Below are 22500 nucleotides of genomic sequence, written 5' to 3' on the forward strand. Positions count from 1 at the left end.
TTAGGTAGTTATCTAAAAGTGCTCCTTCTGTATTTTTTGTTTTGAGTAACAATGTAGCATGTTTGAACTTGTTTTGTTATTCAAGTAGAATTTAGTAAAGCAAAAGTTTCCATTACAATCCATCCAGACAAATCTATATACTCCTGCTAGGAAAGTAGAAACTTTCAGTTTAACTAAGTAAGTATAGGTACTGCCCACAGTATTCAAGTCGTAAAGAACAGTTGGCAGTGTCTCTAGATAAAAGTATTTCTATATTTATAACACAATAAAATTGGATAAGTACTCTTATTTGCGATGACTTATAATTCAAAACCATCATTTGAGAACTCGCTGCGCGTTCGCTTCGCTCGCAAATCGCAAGTCTGTTAAGGTCCTATCAGCCAGCTTGGGTATCAAGTTAAAATTCTCCAATGCACTCTTGTGGATAAAATGCAACTTTGCTATCCGTTTTAGAAGAATCAAGAGAGCCATTACCATTTGGTGATGTGAAAAATATTAGGTAATTATATTAAAAATATTAATAAAGCTAATGACAGAAATCATTAAGATTGTATTACAGAAAAAAAATTGTAACTACAGGGACCATCCAGTGAGTAGTGACCTACAAAAGTTGGTACATACTTTGCATTACTTGAAATAAATTCGACTTTATTACACTTTTATTTTGTGACTATTCGTCGTCCGTCAGTAATTGAACGTTTTCTTTGTCGTCAAAGCAGATCTGACCAAATTCCAAGGAACATCGACCTTTCCGCTTTCCCAAAGTTCTCTTCCGCAGTTGTGGGCTTGCGGCCTTTGGCATGACTTGGAGCGTGCATAGTTATAATAACTGGAAATTGCTTTTTTTGGTTTCCGGTGACATTAAGAGGGAACGGCCCCTGTGCCATACAAAAGAAGGCCCCAGTTTCCATCTACATTATTAGTATTTATTTTGATTTAATTTACTTATTTAAATAAAAATTTGAAGCAAAATCATTTTATGTTTCTGTCAAGGACGATTTAATACCGGGACATACAAAGCTCCTACAAAAAAGCGTACCCCTTATGGGCCATTTAGGCTTAAAACTAGATGACGATATTTCACAGCCTGGAAGTGGCAAAAATCATATTTTCCCCAAATATTTTTGCGTGTTTTTATTTTTTATAAGAACAAATATCATGATATCACGTCACGTCAATACACATTTTGTAAAACATAAATCTGTAGGCATCGCCAGTGTAGTTATGATAGTATTTAAACTATTTAATAGGTGACGCGACGCTAAAAGTAGGTAAGATTCTTCGTATGATGATCGAAAATCCTATGTAAATCAGCCTTGATTTCTGTGGAAGTGCTCCTAATTCTTAAAATACCTAGATTATAATTAGAAAAAATCAAGCTGGCAGTGTCTCTAGATAGTAATAAATATTCTTAAACGGGGAAAAACGAGGAAACTGAAAAACTCAATGGGTTTTGAAAAACTGAATTTTTTATTTTATACTTAATTTTTCTCTAATTCTTTACACATTTTGTAGTTATAAATAGGGTACTTATCTTAAACAGGTAAATGACACATATCTAAGTACTTGCAAAAATGAAAAACGGATGTTAAGTCAAAAACAGCATGCATTTCAGACTACGTTTACATAATCGCTACGATCGAGATCCTCCTGCGAACTCTTCGCCCGCAGCCATTTTTCACGGTCTCCGCTTGCAGCAGCGGCAACATTAATTTCAATATAGAAGCGCGTTTTGTACTCATCGCTCACGGATATTCTTATCCCAGAGATATATTTGCCTTAAAGGTAAGTCCTGATATATACACGGTGTAACACGAGGAAACCGAATAATTTTAACATCGTATCATCATATTAGAAAAGTAAAAAGTCATATAAACTTTTCTGGATTTCGCCTACTTTCAGAGTTATAAGCATTTAAAAAAATTAAAAATTATATACTTATTATTTCTCAGAACAAAACGCTGTTATGATGGCGATGATGCCGTTATCGGACATAATCTAACTATCCTCGTTGATAGATATCAAAAAGTAACTATAAATTTTTTTCTAAAAAATACGTACTTTTTAATATATTGATAGATATAAAAAAGTACGTATTTTTTTGAAAAAAAAAACAATTTTTTTAATTTTAAGTGCCAGTTTTACGAATAACGTTACTTTTTATGTGATAATACATCCAAACTAAAAAAAATTACACAAAAAAAATTTTTTTGGCGAAATTTGCTTGACGTCATAATCTTTCGGTTTCCTCATGTTACACCGTGTTTATCTGCTGAGTTTCACTTGAATAACAATAAACACGGGTTCTCGTAGGTTTTTTTTTTACCACATCGGTGGCAAACAGGTATACGGCCCGCCTGATGGAAAGCGGTCACCGTAACCTATGGACGCCTGCAACTCAAGGGGTGTCACGTGCGCGTTGCCGACCCATTAGAAACTTGTACACTCCTTTTTTGAAGAACCCCATACTGTAGTTCATCGGGAATACCTCGACACACTTCCACAGGGGTAAGGGTTCAATACCGCCTGTGAGTTAAAGTTAAGAGTTACATTTTGCATCAAAATAATATCAAGATGTTGTCGGTATAGGCAAGTGATTCAATGCTCTATGGAAGGAGAGGGCAGATTATGGACCGCCTCTAGCCCTCTACTACCGCTGATATGCTATCACACTGAATCAACTCTATGGTCGTGGGTCTTTGCCCGTAAGTTTCTAATCAATCAGTAAAAAATACAAATGACAATCAACCGTCACGTGCCGTCACTCTTATAATATTTTCAAACGTCAAAAACATTTATTTTTATTGCATACATATTACCAGAGATATTAAGTAGATAGTATATATCTATTAAATCCCATGAGCCGTAGCAAATGCCAGGATAACGCAAGGAGGATGATGAGTATATATCTATTAAAGATAGAACGTAGTGATTATATTCTCTTTGGATATTACATAGTCTCAATTAGGTACATAATATGGACCCTGCAAGCATGAATTTAGCATCCTCGATATCTACGAAAGTGATTTGGCTTATGAGCCTATTGATAACAAGATGAAGAGAATTAAGCCCCCTAAGAATGTAAGTTGGAGCACGTGAAATCTTGGTTCTCAAATAACTTTAAATAACCTGAGTCCTGCCGAATGATATCTCTCGTTTATTCAACCTCCTGTTTCACGAGTTGCACAAATATTTCAGTGAGGAGTAGTTATATTTCCAACACACAAAAGTTGTAATACAAAATGACATAATAGTATACCTCAGACACCCTCGCCAGACAAAGAATGAAGAACTTTGGAGCAGGCTACCTGGCACCGAAGGACTTCAGAGAGCTACCCATGAGCCTCATCATCCGATACGTGGAGATGGTCGAGAAGCTCCTGAATAGCTGAAGGATCTTAGGATCGTAGGGGGTAATTGCACAAAAGATCCCGATGGGTCGAAGTGTATCCGTAAGGGCCCCCGCAGATTTAAGATAAGATAAGATAAGATACCTCAGACACCTCGGACACTGGCGATTAAATATATGAAAGAGGCGCGTTCCTAGCACACAGTTAAGCTCGTGTAGGTGAACGCGTACTATGCTGTATGAGTGACATATGACAGGTCGACTGTTCGCGTTTTTGACAGACGGTAACTGTCAGGTAACCGAGAGGGGGTGGGCGGCACTTTCAGGGGAGCAGGAGTGGCCATACTGTATGATAATACTCTTTATTATACTGTGCCTCAGTCCTCAGCCTCTACTAATGTGACTTTCTGAATTCATGTTATAACGTTATATAACGTCAAGTCTGTCGCTTAACTTCGAACTTGGGTAAATCCTTTCTGCTATAAGGTTGATTATCTTTTAGATCATATTTTGTATGGAAGGGATTTTCAAGGCATATTATTATTTTGTTGCATTATTTATGAGTACTCCTTTAGATAAGGAAAAATCTACTAAGAACATAACATTTAGTAGAAAAACAGTAGCAACAAAAAAAACTAGGTACCTATATTTTTAACAATGTCACATTTTTTTAAAACCATTTTGTATTGCAATATTTATAAAAAAATGATATATATCGGATATTTATATCCATTGATATATTATCGTCGAACCCAGCTGGTGTGTGTGTCTGTTTGTTTGTCCGTCTTTCACGGCAAAACGGAGTGACGAATTGATGTGATTTTTTAAGTGGAGATAGTTAAAGGGATGGAGAGTGACATAGGCTAATTTTTGTCTCTTTCTAACGCGAGCGAAGCCGCGGCAAAAGCTAGTATATCCATAATTATGACATCGCCTCCAAACGATTACTTACTTACAATACAACCAAATATTACACAAGTAATTTACGTTTTCTGTGATAAAACATCAAAAAGTAATGGTTGAGGTTCTTAATAGTGCGTTTTCACATTATCCGATCCGACATCGGATATCGGAAGGATTTCAAAGGCAAAAATCAAAGATGGCCGTTTCAATGTATGGGATATTCGGTCCTACATCCGATATCGGATCGGATAATGTGAAAACGCACTTATAGGTGTACCTATACCTGCCTGTCAATAATTTATTTATTTATTTAAACTTTATTGCACAGTAAAAAATGTACAAAAGGCGAACTTAATACCAAAAGGCATTCTCTACCAGCTAACCTTTGGGCCAAACAGAGATCAAGAAGAGCTAATAGGTGCAAGAAATATAACAAGACGAGAAATTGAATATCTACTTAATAAACCTAAATGGCCTAAACCTAAATAATCTGTGCCCATCTAGTGATTCCCCGGTTGTTTACGATAGTGGAGATCTTAGACTATTTGTTGTTGGTTAGTTCTCGCCGCGGAAGCGAACTGATGGTTACAGAGATTGATGCGGGCCATATCGCCTCGACACGTGCTTAACGCGCCGATACGTCGCTCACTTTTCAGTTTACTTACTACATTATACATGAGTATTTCTATAAATCATCTGTCTTTAGTCGAAGTAATTTTAGGGCCACTCCTACTTTTATTTAAAGAGAATTAAAAATCATAGTTCTTACTTAGGTGCTCTTTTTAATTTATTTGTAGGTACCTAGATGATTTCCAGATGCATTATTATTGGAAAAGCTGCCAATCATCTGGCTAGCGTGTTTGGAGTACCCACAAGACAGTCCTTATTGAGTTTACTGTAAGGCTTAGTCAACTTGTGAAAGAATGTCCTAAAGGAATTATTTATTTTTGATTTTGTAATCTATTTGCACATCTACATGTATATCCACTTAAGCCGTGAACACGGGAGTTTGTATAAAAATTAGGTAATTCTGTTTTATTTTGAATAATGCTGCATGAATTGTATGATATCGTTATTAAGATTTATTGAACTGAAATATGCAATCATGAAACATTTCAGGCATAAGTTACGGACCGGGTTAGGAATTTGGAATTTGTGTTGAACAAATGAACGTGACCTGAATTTTATTGTCAAGTTGTAGAAAGTTACGAACAGTTCTACATGCTCTGCATTGAGAAATACGAATTTTGATTTAGCGTTCTGTTTAACATTTAAATACTTATAACATCAGATTACTTTCCAAAGGTAAATTAATTTACTTTAAAGTCTGCTCGTAAAGTTTTAAAAGAAATGTGTTTCCAGAGAGTGAGGTAGGGCGGCGGCGACGGCGGGCGGCGCGCGGCTCGGGTGAGCCGGGAGTCTGGCGCGGCGGCGGCCGACGCTCCGGGCACGTCTCTGCAGATGGCGGGCTGCGGGAGCACGCAAGAAAACATCGAGACAAATGCGTGACGCAGCGCGCAGGACCAGCCCCTCCGCCCCGCTCGGTGCGTGTCCGTTCCCCCGCAGCGCCTTATCCTCACAAAACACATCGATACCGGCGTCGTGCGTGAGCCCACGGACCCGGGCCCCGAGGGTTGTGCACGGTGGTGGTCGCCGCCAGGTGGTGGCCGGTGGTGCGTGGTGTCTGTGCGTGGTGTTGGCGTGGCAGCGTGCGCGCGCGGGGCTAACGCGCGGCCCGGGCGGCAGTTGCTCGGAGCAGGCGGGCGGCGCGCGTCGCCCCGCGCTTAGTGCACCCTGCGGAACTGCGATCGCGATCAGGTACGCGTCGCCGCGGCTGGCGCTCGCTGCACACGTGCCCCCGGCGCCTGCATGTTGCGTTGTTCCCGGCGCGTTCTCGCCGTGCACCTCGTTTCTCGCGATCCCGCTATGAGAACTTTTAAATAAATAATTCGCATTTCATTTTAACGCGAACGACGAGCTGAAGTTAATTGAGCGAAATTGGTGAGAGACTAATTTTTTTTTTTGCAATTTTCCTCAATTTTGAAAGTGAAGGGCTTGCATTAGCATTTTCAGTAGACAAATTAATGATGATGATTTGAAAATTGCACATTGTAGGTTAAATTGAATGGCGTTATTTTCTTTCTCTAAACTAAATTGCGATTAGTAGATTGTCGTAAGTACTTAGTAATATTATTTCTTTTGGTGATTGATGTGCTCGACGTCAGAAATGTACTGGGTTATATCTTATCGAAAATGTGATGAGGTAGAAAGAACTATAGCACTGGCCTGTTGCCAAATGTCGATCACAATGTATCTTCCAGTAAAAAGAAAAATCAAAGTTTTTGCTTTATTATTAAATAGCGGTAGGGTAGGTGGGCAGGGTCGCTATGTACGAGCGTACGTGTGCGGATAAACTCGTATTTCTTCATTTAGGAGCCGTGACGATGTTGTTGTCGCGATTCTTTTAAATTAATGCCGCTTCAGTCCCTGCTGGCGATGGCGGAGGAGCAACTCTCAATAATTTAGTTTTCCCGGTTTCTAATTATGCTAATGGAAAAAGTTTTCCTACTTATCTGATGAATACGTACCAAACTAAGCTTTCTGTTTAGCCCAATGGTTGACTGGTAGAGAATGCCTCAAGGCGTTAAGTCCGCCATTTGTACTCTTTTTTTTTGTAAATTTGTGTAATAAAGTTTAAATAAATAAATAAATAAATACGTCTATTTAATGTTGTCGAGGTAATATCCAGGGTATCCTAGCTAGAACTTATATTAATTTTTCCTATTGCTTGAAAATTTGCCATAAACAAATACATTACAAATTTATAATATGGGACCTACCTGACTTAGATTCTACACGACATGAAAAATTAGAATTTTGTTTGGGTTCAAGCTCATTAAATAGTTATTTGTTATACAAGGGAGCAAAGTTGTATTCTAACCGAGTGTGGAATTGCAACACGAACTAGCGAATGGATTCTAGGGTTGAACTACGAGCTAGCGAATGGATTCTATAGTTGAACCACGAGCGAAGCTAGTGGTTCGAAAATAGAATCCTGAGCGAAGCGAGTAGTTCAAAAATAGAATCCTGAGCGCAGAGAGTGTTGCAATACACACGAGGTAAAATAACTTTGCATCCCGTGTGTAACACATAACTTTTAAACACGCAATAAAAACAACTGGAAATAAGTCAATTTGCGTTTAAGTATTACAATTTCCACGATGCACCGACCGACACCACACAAGTTTCAAATTAAGAATCAAGAAGAAAAATCTATTTGGGTGCGTTCCGTCTCACGCGTTTTGAGATTACAATGTTTCTTAAGGTGCGTTCTGAATAAGTACAATGGAAGAGTCAAAAATACAATTTCTTGTACGATTTCAAGCGTTTTATGGTAAAATCATGTTATAAAATTGTTTGAATTTTATGTTTTTAGTCGGCTACAATTCGATATGAAATTATTTTTACGTTCGCATCACATGATTTGTTAAGACAATTTAAGCACAGGGAGAAAATTGTCCTGTCTGGGATATGCCTTTACAAGAAATTATATTTAAAAAAGTAACTTAATGACACGTTCGGATTTCAAATATTCTTTGCACTCTAGTGGATAAAATGCGATTTTGCTATCTGTTTTTAAAGAATAAAAAAGTCCTTTCCGAGCTAGTGAGGTGAAAACTTACTTATTTTCTTAGTTATCTACATGTTTGCCGTAAGTTCGTATTGAAATTTAGGGTAACGGTACGTACCTACCTAACGAAATCAACGAATCTTTTTAATCAAATCAAATATAGGTATATTGAAATGACTATAGAAATATATGACTGCCTGCTACGTCGCGGTCCCGGGTTCGAATCCCGGTAAGGGTATTGATTTGTGTGATAAGCACAGATATTTGTTCCTGTCATGGATGTTTTCTACGCATATAAGTATTTGTATATTGTATATCGTTGTCTGGGTACCCATACCACAAGCCTTCTTGAGCTTACCGTGGGGCTCAGTCAATCTTTGTAAATAAGTAGGCGCGATGGCGTTAACTTCTTATTATCGAGATTCAATCAAAGCACAGTCTACCATGTGTTTTTGACGTTTCAGAAACTAACACAGAAAATGTATGTAAGGTAAAATACCCCATAATGGACGGTGATGCCATTATGGACAAAAAAACACAAATCCTTAAAAATAAGTATCTAAAATTAGTTTCTAAAAACTGACGACTATGTACCATAAACTAGAGTTGTAGAGCTGTTTCATTTTGAAGTTTCAATTAATTCGGTTATTTCTGAAGGATTTGGCGACAAGATGAAATTCACCAGTTTACTGAAAAAAATATCAAGACGAATTCTTAGTAATGTTGCTAAGAGAGTTGAGTTCATGTATAAAATAATAAAAAAAATAATACTCGGTGTAAACTTGAACGCGTTTTACTTACTGCATTAAGCATGAGATAAGGTATAAAACATACTAGTTTGTTGCTCCAAAGATATAAAGAAATGGCGTTATTTTGCGAGTGTCCATTACTGGAACCGAAAAACTGCGTACCTCCTATGATGGACAAGGAACAATTTACAAAACCAAAATTTACAAGAAACAATCCTATGTTAAAATAACCCAAACTAATTGTATTTATGGTATATAAAATTGACTCATTGAGTATCAGTTGGCTTTAAAAGTTAAATTTTAAACTTATTTCACTGTCCATAATGGGGGATCCATTACTGGAGAACTGCCGTCCATAATAGGAGAAAAAACACCTAGTTTTAATTTGTTAACTATAAAGAAACCAATAGGAGTATCTATTCTGAAATACGCTTGAAATGTAAAAGAAGGATAGGACATTCAAGATTTAACAAGCTTAGCGGTAGAATTTTTACATTTATCAGTGAAATATCAAAAACAGGCGAAAATTTTTCTTAAACTGTCCATGATTGGTTCCGTTACCTTACTTAATCATTTTTGGCTGGGAATAGAATAGAAATAAACATTTATTTGTGAACGCAGGCAAGGCAAAATACACATACTTAATAACAAGACAGAAAGGAATAAAGTGCCACAAAATGGCCTCATCTCAGCGTGTCATCGTGCATTTGTTGTCGCCGTTGATATTTCTATACAAAACTGTAGTTTTCTGTGATGGAGTTTACGCTATCTAAAACGGCAAAACTCGTGGTACAGTCACCAGCATAAACAATACAGGACTTCTGTACCTTGTCACTTTAACGTCGTGTTTGAAATGTCATACGAAATTGTCAAACGATTAAAAGCGACAAGGTACAAAAATCATCATTTAGGTATTTATGCCGGTGACTATATGTAGTAGCTCTAGAAGTGCAATGATGAGTTTAGTGTAGCAAAAGAGCTTTCAAGATGTTACTCCAGCGGCCACGCCGGGACCCGTAATATTTGATCGGGGTCAACCGCCCCGCTTCCACTCCACGGTGCGTCGATCAATGTTTTCGGGAGATGTTTGGGTACCCAATAAACGCTTAATTACCAACATTATTAAGAGGAGTGAAAAGTTCTCAACGCGTGGTTTTATGTTTCTTAATAATATTTCAATATTTTGAAAATTTGGTGCCTTGTAAATTCAAGTCTTTGGTAGTTTTATATACTATCGAACATACAGGAAATTCTTTTTAGAATTTTATTCCGCAGATAAATTTAAATTTGCTTTCAATCTGACGGCATTCGATTAGATTCCTAATATAAACAAAGGTGCTAATTATACAAGGTGCGTCAAACGTTGTCTCGAGAGTTGTAACATTCAATTATTTTCGATCGTCCATTCCCAAAAACTTTCAAGTCGGAACGGCAAATTGCTATTTCAGTTGGAGTACTGCTGACGTTTGGGGCAATTTGTGAGTTATCCCCAAGAGGTGCAATTTCCTCCTCCGTCTAATTGCTCCCGAGCTTGCTACTGCTACAAAGCTAGTTAGGAAACTGCCATCGTCCCACTCGTGTCGCCGAACTCTCGCCGGGCCCAATCAATTATGTCACAGCCTACGACTGATGCCGAGATAAGCACTTTCATGATGAAAAGGATCTCGCAGTCGGACCGCAATTCAGTTGCTCCCGTTTGAGTTGACCGGCCCTAACCGGCGGCGCGATAATTAAATAAATATGCGCACTGTGGCGCCATCCATCATTGCCGGGTTGATCCTCTTTTAAATTTATGAGTGGGTGTGTTCGTGCATACATTTTCATATATTTATCAGAGGTTTCAGAAACGGAATAGATAAATACACAGTTTCATTCTGGCCTGTGAAAAGTCCTCTGAGCTCGGAATGTCTACGTACTTTTTGCTACATTGTAGTAGTGGATTTTTGCGCAGCGTCGTGGCCCGTTTAAAATATTCTACATTTTGCTCCCTGTTTATCTTTTGGCATATCGCTAGAATTTATTACTAGGATCTGCAACTGGGGAATATGTTTAAATGTATGTTAACATTTCAAACGAAACTAGCCACTTTAATAGTATCTAACTTGTGGTGAGGGTATTACTGTTCTTTTGAATTCGTTCTTAAGTATATCATTACGATATTTCTTATTCTATTTTAATATTTTTAATCTTCGGTTTTTATGCGATTTATTTAACGGGACTTCTGGTACTGGATTCCAGAATGGACGACAATGGAATCCTGTCATCAGGGCAAAACACATACCTACAGATGTGTCAAATGTTTGGTCCTTTTTCCGGAGTTTTCGATGTCCTTTAAGTTACATTAAACGGGACAAGATTTGAGATAGGAGTTAGCTATGATGGCGGCATCTATATTTATTGACAGTAGCCAACTCCATTATTAGACTATGGATTCATGTAACTGGCGATGTCCACTCTCAGCCATATGTGAGGTTTAGGCACAGCGTACAGCGAGTCGATTATTCATTCACGGCGCTTCAGTCCGATTGTCATGCAGAATTTTAAACGATGCTTTGTCCGCCGTTTTTGCACATAAATCAATTTAAGCCCAATGGGATTTTTCATATCAGCATAATTCGATCTGGGACCAGCAATAAATACAAGCTCCACTTTGTTACTTGGAATAAGTGTTGTTTTTATTTAGTTTTTCTATCTTTATTGGCAGCTGGGACCGAGTATATTTTAATCAATAACCTAATCAAACATATTCCATTCAGTACGCATGAGATTAATACAAAGCAGTACATTACAATTCAGTGCCCAAATAGTAAATCTCTTATGTTCGAAATGGTTTAAAAAAAATTATACATAGATAACTATTCATTTTAATTAACTGTTGATATGAGGCACCAATACAATACTCGATTTATAAATAATTTAAATAATTGCCGCAATATAACAATTTGATTCCAACCCTCTTGGCACTGGAGGCGTTTTTTAATACCACATTGGTGACAAACAGGCATACGGTCCGCTGATGGAAACTGGTGCTCTAGTCACTCTTTCAAATAAATATTTTTCGTTTTAAATAATTTTCTCTAAACACTCGTAAATATGGCTACACATAACCAAATTATTCTTAGCCTATACCGGACGAAGTCATGCTCATGGTAATTGGCAATCCAATAAAAGAAACAGATTAAGACACCTTGGGCTTCTGAAACCTTATAGAATAGTTTACACAGGTTAACATATCTCTAAAATACCGTTTACTTCCATGCTTTAAATAAGTAGGTAAATATTTTAACTACAAAACTCCCGTGAGACTCAAATAAATTAAAAAATATTTACTGTAAATTTAAAGTGGCTAACGATTTTTTTTTAAATATGTAATTCTTACACGTTTTCTTCATGGGAAACTGTCATTATAAAACTTGTTTTTTGAGATAAATAAGCTTTAAAATAATAAATGATACAAGTGTCAATCACTCGAATTTTTATCTGAATCAGTTATAAAATAATACATCAACTAAGTACAAGTTAAGACATCAGGCAGGCAAGCCGCACGACGAAGCGCACTTACAAATAGTGGGATAGAGACAGCGATCATTTATCGCGCGACCGTGCTAGGAAAATATTAATTTCGCCGAGGTATGGGAACCCTCGGTGCACGAGTCCGAATGTTATTAATTACGTGACCGTTTTTAAATTTTCAGTTTATCATATTAAATGGCCCGTTTTATATCCATTACATCTAGCAGTGCAAAAACTGAAAGCATGTAGCATTCCGTGCTCACTAATTGTAATTGCCCTACCTTTATTCCGCCGACGAGTACCTATACTGGTAACTCGTAGCAAAGAACGGCGATACCATCAGGCGGTCTGAGTAAGTATAAATCGGTTCCACCGATGAAGTTCAAAAATTAATTAATGAAACAATTGCACATTGAAAAGATTTTATGAGGCAATAATTCGAATTTTCATGATTGTTAAGTGTAAAATATCTAACCATGCAACTAAATATTTGTATCAAAATTAAAATATATAGGTACTTACATACATTCATAGGCATATGAACCCTCGATGCGCGAGTCATATTATTTACCTGACTGATTTTAATTTAATTTTATCATATTATATTCCTCGTTTTATACACCGTGTTTTTTTTTGTTTTCCGTTCAATTCGACACGTAGCTAGGTTCATTATCAGGAACCATCCTGTATATCACTAGTTAAATTCGGAAAAAAAATCATCATTTTCATACATAATAAATTATTTTTTTAGTGTGAGAGTCCCTTAAGAATAACATTCAAGTTAGTGTCAAGTGATTGACGGCACATGTCAAAACAAATAACATTAGGAATAGGCTACTTGATCCTTTTTTTAAAGTCTATCTTATATTATTAATTACTGTCCAATTAACCGAAAAAAAATATTACCTGCATATTTTATTACGACTTGAAAACAGCAAAAAACATTTTTAATGTATACTTTCACTTAATCAGGCAAAAACAACATTAGCCATGTTAATCTATAGATTGTCTGTACATGACGTCAATCTAATTAAACATAAAACTTTCTGACATTTAAGTATGAGGCATAAAGTTCATTATGTCAGTGATTAACTTGACATGAAGTTAGGTTCTATGACGTCACTACGTGGCTGACAGCGTTTTCGGTGGCCAAAGTTTAAAAAAATATTATACACATTTTTAATCGAAAATACGTAGCCATCATTCTCTTTTAATACCCAAAATCTATAAATATTGGTTTTTTATGTAAAATACTACAAAAAACAATCATTTCTTGTGCCAAATTCTATGAGTCTAGTAGCCTATTGGTAAAGGTTGTCACACACGTGTTCAGTAATTATCTTTATTTTTTTAATAACTCGATAACCGTAAGAGTGAAGACGCTAGATTCTTAGAGAAATTAATTGTATATGATCTAAAGAACCTTCTCTTAAAGTTAACGGAATTAACAACAGGGTGTATAAATTTTATCAACTAAATTCAGTATTGCAGTATGCAAGAACTGAAAGCATGTATAGCATTCCGTGCTCGCTAATTGCCCCACCTTTATTTCACAGAATGTAGGAAGGAAGCATGGCGATAGCGGTCCGAGAATGACCCAGTTCCACCGAATAATATTCAAATAGATAAATCAAGTGCCTCCTGCCAGCTTTTTGCACGGCCAAGATTGATGGAGGAATTTTTGCAAAATTCTTTGATCCCTATCCTCGCTTATTACACAAAAAGTTCTATTGTGATACGAATGATTCGGAACATTGTAACAATAATACGGGGTGATTCATGAGACGTGAGCAGGACTAGGCCTATGTACCCATTAAATGTTAATCGATCATTCACAATCTTAATTGAATTATACAATCGCATGTTTATCTTTTTTTTTACTTTTTGTCAAATACAGTCATGGACACCCCACTACACGTAATTTTTAATAAAACCACTTTAATCGTTATGACAGCTAAGAAAATAAAATGTCACACTTGTCATAGACGTCATAGTTGAGTGAGCGACTTTTCAAAAATAATCAGGCTTAACGGGAATATCCTTATTCTAGGGTGGCCAAGTGGACATTAATTTCATAAATAAATCTAAACTTAACTTTTTGACCATTAAATAATAAACTATCGTTAATCTCATAAAGCCGAAGATCGGAAACGGTGGCGTGAAATTGGGGAGGCCTATGTCCAGCAGTGGACTGCGATAGGCTAATGATGATGATGACGAATCTCATAAAGACTAGTACGCAATGATTTCTCTTAACCTACCGAATGCACACGCTGGATTGTGCACATGTCTCCTTCGTCACCCTGTACTAACGCGTCACGTCCGCGGCCCATATCGCAGCTCGGTTGAGAGCAAACAATGACGTAGCCGGAATAACTCCTCGATACGCCGGCCGAATGGAATGATGAACACAACTCATCGGATTGTGCTTGCTACTTGGACAAACTTTTATCTTAATTTCTTCTTGTTTCAACAGAATAGTTGCGGTATAAGTGGTATAACACAATAGGCAGTGCTAGTCCTGACACTCGTCTCCTTCGCCACCCTGTACCTATATTTTCTCTGAAACTAATGCGTTACTTCCGCGGCCCATATCGGGTGATTCTTGAAAGTGTCAATTTTCCCCGTCCTAGGGAAAAAAGTACCCGTAACTTTGAAATAAATCATCAAACTATTTTTTTATCATTATAATACCACGTAATCTAACTGGGGCATGAATGCATGTTTATTTAAGGTTAGTAGAATTTACTTTAAAAAAAAATTAAACACCTGAAACATCATTACCCTGGTGCATCCGTTCGTCTTTTTTTGAGTAAACTACTACAACAAGAATAAGTCAGGGATTGAAATCAACTATAGTTTTAAGTTAAATCGTTACAACGTTAGTAAGTTTATGATTTTAATTAAAAAAAAAAATGGTTCCTGTGTTTACTGTATTTTCTTGAGCATCTGTAATGAAAGGTTTGTCCGGAGCTTAGCTATCATTCCCTTGGTGCCTCACTAAACAACGTGCATACCCCTACTTAAATACTTTTCAAGGCTTTGAGCCCACCGTGCCTAAAGTAAAATCCATAATCCTACGGACTAAATTGACAAATTACTAACAGGTAAAATGATACCAGGAACAGCAAAATAAAAATAGTGAAGGGTCTATGTCGATAACAATATATCGACAAGTTTTTAAGTACATACATCAGACAAGTTTAAATCGAAAATAAGTATATTAGTTTCAAATAAGAGGTACACATTTTGGTTTGTTCTATGTATCTTCGAGGTAGTGGATGGATACCATGCGTTTTTACCCACTAGTTTTGAAACATAAAAAAGGTTTCCTAGCCTGTAGGTAAAAAATAAAATACTGTGTCCGACGAAAATAAAGTATCCGTCACGCTATGGCAAGTATATCATAAATATCTATATAATTTTCGTATAATATTATTGCTGCTTTGAAATAAATAAAAATATCTCTAATTAGGGGTCTACAGACCTTTTGATCTGTCAAAATCACAGAAAAAGTTGGTATATTGATTAGCCGATCAAATTGGCAATTTCATTGTCCCGTCTGGGTGCACCTTAAATCTACGATGTATACTCTGTTTTCTTAGTTCTTATTTACTGACAGACTTGTTTGACAGAATATAATAATAATTTTAATATCGATGAGAATGACACTGGCCAAACTGTGGCAACATTTGTTCACACTTACTTGTCAATTTGGTCCGTAGGATTATGGATTTTACTTTAATAGGCGTTCTGAGCTATGAAGGTAAATATACCATTTCCCTGACTGTGGTTCACTGTGATTATCAATACCCTGTATTTTTATATAAAATTTATTACTTGCAATTAGCTTAGCGTCTTTAGTGATAATGATAGTATATAGATGACTGCATGTATTGATTATTTGTTAGCGTCAGAATGGCGGGTGTACATCAAGCAATCCTGGTGTGGTATACGTCAGGAGTTAGTGCTAGTAGCAATGTGCCAAATGTGCGCCAAAATTCGAGCAATGTGCTCTTTGAACTCCAGAGATATTTAAGAAATTAATGACACCCGCCATTCTGACGTCAGGTTGGCGGGTGCACTTCCAGTTCTAGCTAATGGCTGCTTACTCAAGGGTGAAAGTACTGCCTAACGTTAGTGCTCGCTACACTAATTCAGAGAGCCGTTGAAGAGTAATATGGGATTGAATAAATATATCTATAACGCCTGCTGAAATAAAATAGCAATGTTCATTGCCTGCAATGCAGCATTAACATGCAGGCGCTTTTCACAAAAAAGTGATACTTATAGATATATTTATTCAATCCCATATTACTCTTCAACGGCTCTCTGAATTAGTTTGTGTTTCATACATGTGGAAGCACATTGCGAGCACTAACCTTAGGCAGTACTTTCACCCTTGAGTAGGCAGCCATTAGCTAGAACTGGAAGTGCAAGCGCCAACCTGATGTCAGAATGGCGGGTGTCATTAATTTCTTAAATATCTCTGGAGTTCAAAGAGCACATTGCTCGAATTTTGGCGCACATTTGGCACATTGCTAGCACTAACTCCTGACGTATACCACACCAGGATTGCTTGATGTACACCCGCCATTCTGACGCTCACGATTATTTAGCTATCTTCATATTAATTACAGTTTCTGCAAAATCGAAAAAAAACATCCTTTTTTCTCATTCCTTTGGTTCCCATTCCCATGGATCTTAAACAAAATGATAATTTTCCTAAGCTTTTTGAACTAAATTAATTGAAAGTGATTCCTATTCGATAAATATGCTTACTTATTGTTAAATATTTTTCATAATATTTTATTACAACTATAAAGAAATTTGGTTAAAAAAAATACGCCAAGGGAATGACATCAAGAATCGAATTCTCAAGAATGACCCCGCAGCTCGATTGAGGGCAGCCGGAATAACTCCTCGGTACGCCGGCCGACTGTAATGATGAACACAACTCATCGTGTGCTTGTCACTTGGACAAACCGTTATCTTAATTAAACGCAATAGGCAGTGTTAGTCGTGGCACTCGTCTCCTTCGCCATCCTGTATATTTCCTATGAAACTAACGCGTCACGTCCGCGGCCCATATCGCAGCTCGGTTAGCTCGCAGCTTCGGGATAACTTGATACGCCGACCGAGTAGAATGATGAACACAACTCATCGGTACAGAAACTAAAAAATGCCCACCCCTGCAAAGGTGAACGACTTTAGAAACCCTGGGACTGAAAACCAGACGTAAAGAAAAGTGTTAACATGGCTCGGTAGCTTATATAACTACCTAGCGGTAGCTGTTAATCGTTTAATAATGAAAGCTCATAAATACACCTATGTATTTATATTATTCACTCTGTATACACTTATTATATGCTATTTATATACGGAATTCACACTACATAATGCACATACCAAGAAGTCAGTGTCACAAAAATAAGCAGTGTTATTCACCGCCACTCGTTTACACCTACGACAGATCCACAATGTTGACAGCGGCATGTTTGTTTCAGACAATTTCTGCGCCAGCGCTTGCCGCTCGCTGCGCGTACGCCACTCCGTCGAACTTTCCCCGCAGCCACTAATATCCACATTGACTCAGTACTGTATAAGTGTAATAGTGTTTCAATTTAATTGTTAAATTTTTCAATATTTAAAGTGCCTCAACGCGGTTCGTTATAGTTTTAGCTTAATTGAATTGTTTGAAGTGGTGAACGATTTCAAATTATCGATAGTGGACTCGAATTTTGCTCGAAGATTGGCCAACTTACTTTTCCAATGCGGCTTGGAGATTCGCCGAATATGACATAAAGGTAAGAGAATTTTATATAAAGTACTAGACTGTAGCAACAGCTTTTTTAACCCGAACCATTAAACATTTTTAATTAGTAATTTTCTGTGTTATGTGTATTTAGACTGGACTGTGTTATTCAGTTGCCTGGAATACTTAGAAATACTTGATTATAATAGGTACTTATAATAGGCCGTAAACTTCATGTTCACTTAAGGCCTATGCAGTTTTGTATCTTGTTGTACATAAATGTAACCCATAAAAGATACTTACGGTGAATATGGAATGGAGGTTAGTTCTTTGATTACCTTCACAGAACCCTAGGACCAAAATTTTACCATCCAAATGTACGCCGTGCTCTGAATATGTTAACTAATTTTAATAAAAGCGAACTATAACTACTAACTATTTACTCTGTAAATGAGTACATGGAATTGAATTTGTGATAGCATTCATTTGATTACACTGACTTCGGATTTTATTTCATTTCTTAATTTTATTGTGTTTTGTGTATTTCTATTTGTAAATGACGATCCTTATTGGGAGAAAATAATCATTTTATTATTTTCAATTTATAATGTAATTTTCGACGATCATGATGAGAAGATAAACATAACTTTGGCATGTAACAAATTTATAGTGTAATTTTTATCATGAAATAAAGAAATCTAAAATCTAAAAATCTATAACGCTATTGATGATAATGCTGGCTTGAAATCGAAAGGAATAAAATATTCATGATAAACACAAATACTTACCTTAAAATGCCTCATAAGTATTTTTTTATACTACTTCGGTGGCAAACAAGCATACAGTCCACCTGATAGAAAGCGGTCACTGTAGCCTGTGGACACCTGAAACTCAAAGGGTGTCAAACAAATTCAAACTTTAACCCCTGGAACCGAAAGCCTATGCCAAAAATTTGCTACTGAATTAATAACCTTTATTATATAATTTTTTAAATTACAGTTTAAATTGTCTGTGACAGATCTGGAACAAGGCGCAAGAACTACTTAAAAAATAATTAAACATTTCTAAACGAGATAAAACATTTTACTCAAAAAGACTTGTACCGGTTGTAAAGGACCCAACACACTTGCCATATTTTGAGGATTCAAACCGTGAATTTCCTGCGTCGTAGACTGAACTGAGTAGGTGTATCTTTATGGAGCCGCACGACGGTGACACGGAAGGCTAGTTCGTCCCTAATCTAGCCCCTCTAGCGCCCAGTGACCTATTATTGCCCTGGGCCTGTAGCCAAGAATACAGTCGTTGGCGCTCCACGGCGAGCGATAAAAGCAACTGGCTCTGTCGAACCGATATGGAGAGGATAGAGAGAGTTAACTAGGATAGGTCACGGACCGTCGACACTTGTGTTGTTGGCTACAGGCCCTGGCTATAATCCAGCGGCGCGACATTCGCCGTGGCCTTGGCGAGGTTAATATATTATTTTAATTGCGGAGGTGTTCGCACGGCTATTATTACTAACGTCTTATCTAAGCCGCCATTAGCGCTATTAACGCCGGGAACTTAATGTCTTCATAGAGCTTCCTGAAAGAAAAAGATTTTCCTCCGCTAATTTGACTTATGATGAACTTTTAATGTGCAGTTAACCTCTTTGCTTGTGTTAGGGTCATAGTACGAGTAATTTAGGTAAATGCGTTAGAAATTAGAATTATCTATAGTAATGAAACTGTATTTTCGTGGAAACTGTATTATAGACAGCTGTCATGATCTCATGATTACGAGTACATATCTGAGCTGTTTTACCTATAGACAATTCAACTTCGAGAAACAGTACCATCCTTTTGGACATGCAGCTTGGCGGCTGCCGTGCCCCCAGATCCCAAGTAAGCTTGTAAAAGTAGTAATCATTAAGTATTACTTTTATTTTGTAACTCTGACTATGGAATCTGATTTTGACGTTTACATCGAACTGTACATTGTGTGAAAGTTACGTAATAGTTGATGAGTAAATTCCGCACTAATCGTAAACACCGTCGCCATTCTGTTTGACCACAATCAACGGCAAACGTCAACATCAGTCAACACGCGCGTACTCCCAATTTGACGGTTGACGGCAAATACGTCGACGGTTTTATAGTGATCCCACACTGGGCTGTTATAAATATTATATAACACTTCTCACGAGGATGTACACTCACCGGTGACCGCTTTCCATCAAGCGGACCGTATACCTGTTTGCCACCGACGTGGTATAAAAAAAATATACACTCACTCTACCCCAGCCGATTTTGCCCAAATGACAATGACAATGATCTGAATGAAACGCAGTGGATACGAGGTTGGCCTGCCAGTAGAATGTACTCAGAGTCAGTGTACTCACGCTTCTGTGACTGGCAAATAACCAAGAAAATGCCGGTAACGGTATAACGAACAGGTGTTTCATTATTTCTAATGCTAATTAACTGGGCCTGATATGATATCTAATATAGACTTGGCTTTTCATTGGTATGACTAATTATTATAAATATTTATTTTTAATATCAGTATTTCCGACATATTAAATATTTATTGTGTGCATTACCTACCGGTACGAGATAAATTTACAGGTGCCCTATTGTAAAGAGAGTGTTTTAACATTATCCGATCCGATATCTAATGCGCGAACGCACTAATTTATTAATTACCCAGGTTTCACTGTAAAAAAATATAATTTATAAATGTTTATATAGGTACCTATTATTTTAGCTACAAGAATACGGATTGAAGATTTATCGTGAATGTACTAAAGATTTTTACGACCCAAGATTAATTTAGGAACATCAAAGCGATGTTATTATTACGACGTGTAGTAAAATGCCGAGAATGCATCACACGTTGATAATTCATTATCAGTTTATATAATTTAGTCAATATTGTCCAGGTAGACGTAGGTTACATAAACTATACAAATCAATAATAAATACAATCTCTATCCTGTCCTGTGCCCCCTGGAGACTGCATTATAGAATTATATTTCCTATTGGTTGCCTGTGTTACATTACATGCCCCTTTAATGATAGAAGTTTTCAACTTTTGATATTTAAGACTATGTTATTTGATAAAATGTAGGTATGTAATTTTTGGTTCTAGTTAGTAACCCTTTTGTAACATTCACTTTCTTCATGAAATGAATGTGCTATCGGGACGTATTGAGAACTCATGGCAGTCACACACGAGAAATTACCGTTGCGTTCGCTAGGGCGCAATAGATTGGTATCTTGCACAGATGTCATATATACCATAGATAAAGTATATCTACTTAGCGTGTCAAATGAACTCTGTGAAATCCACTGAGTTGTCCGTCTTTACTCGCAGCTTGCAGCTTTCGGGCGTCAATTTTTGTAAGTTGAAGTCAACCAAAACATAAAAAATGCCTCGTTACGTGATATTCAATTGCAACAACACAAAAGTTATGAACAATCAAGAGCGTGAGACATATTTAAAATTACAGGCAAGAATCAACTTCAGTACAAAATTTGACACGCTCGGCCCCTATACAAATATATGAATTTGTTTATTCTATCTAAATTAAGTTCTGTGGTATCTTGACTATCTAGTCAAGAAAGTTATCACTCTAATAATCAAAATACCAGTTTAACTGTCACATTGATACCTAAATAGATACGGGCTCAATAAGTCTGCCTAATTATAATTGGCAGCCAATTATATTTCCACTGTCGACATGTCCACCCAATATGAGTAATCAGTATTGGCTGCACGAAAATAGAAAAACTGATACGGCCAAAAGCAATGAAGTCTCAAATTATCAATCACCATTTGTACAGACTGAAACTACATTAGGTATCATAGTCAACTGCTGGTCAGTTAACCTGTGATAATTATAAAAACGTAGCGGTTCTTATAATTGAATAAACCTTAATTAGACCAAGTTTTCCGAAAAGTTGTAGCTAAATTTTTTTGAATGTTAAACATGTCAAGGCTTTTTCAGCTACCAGGCTTTTTTTTTACCTTACTTTTCAAACTTGAAATGTACAGTCAACCTATTGGAACCTTAGGCCACTATAGAACTATGTCATAGTGAAGTTATAAATCAGATTGTAAGAAATCTCTTACTGCTTGTCATTTTGACATGGTTATAAAGTGGCCTATGGTTCCAATTGGTTGACTGTACTATATAAGATAAAGCGTATTTTATTCAGTCTGATCTCCAATTCTACCTCTACATGTGTAGACAGACAGCATCTAGGCCGGAACAAATAATAAAAATTTGTAATTATGATTCACTATACTTAGTAATAAGTAATAAGAAATTATGCCACTATAAATGTTACCAAAAGTTGCCAAAAGTTATTATTATTAACCATAACTTGTTTTATTAATTAACTACTTATTTTTTTTATACTACGTCGGTGGCAAACAAGCATACGGTCCGCCTGGTGGAAAGAGGTCACCGTCACCTGCAACTCAGGGAGTGTCACGTGCGCGTTGCCAACCCATTACAAACTTGTGAATGACATAAGCTAGAGCAGTGACTTTTGCTCTCATTTCACTCCTAGCTGTCCCTCGCTGTTATGCAAATGGTATAGTCTACATAAAACAAATT

The 22500-nt window shown here is 36.8% G+C and overlaps 1 protein-coding gene across 1 annotated transcript in view; it reads left to right on the forward strand.

The window, feature by feature from the left end:
* The first annotated feature begins 5920 nt into the window (after positions 1-5920).
* LOC125226998 (inactive dipeptidyl peptidase 10) overlaps positions 5921-22500 on the forward strand; it is a 152773-nt gene continuing 136193 nt past the window's right edge. Inside the window, exons 1-2 of the mRNA XM_048131188.1 lie at positions 5921-6070; positions 17653-17952. The gene's annotated coding sequence lies outside the window, so the exon portion shown is untranslated. The remainder of the gene's footprint in view (positions 6071-17652; positions 17953-22500) is intronic.

The sequence above is a fragment of the Leguminivora glycinivorella genome, chromosome 6, assembly GCF_023078275.1.
Source record: "Leguminivora glycinivorella isolate SPB_JAAS2020 chromosome 6, LegGlyc_1.1, whole genome shotgun sequence".
NCBI classification, from domain to species: domain Eukaryota; kingdom Metazoa; phylum Arthropoda; class Insecta; order Lepidoptera; family Tortricidae; genus Leguminivora; species Leguminivora glycinivorella.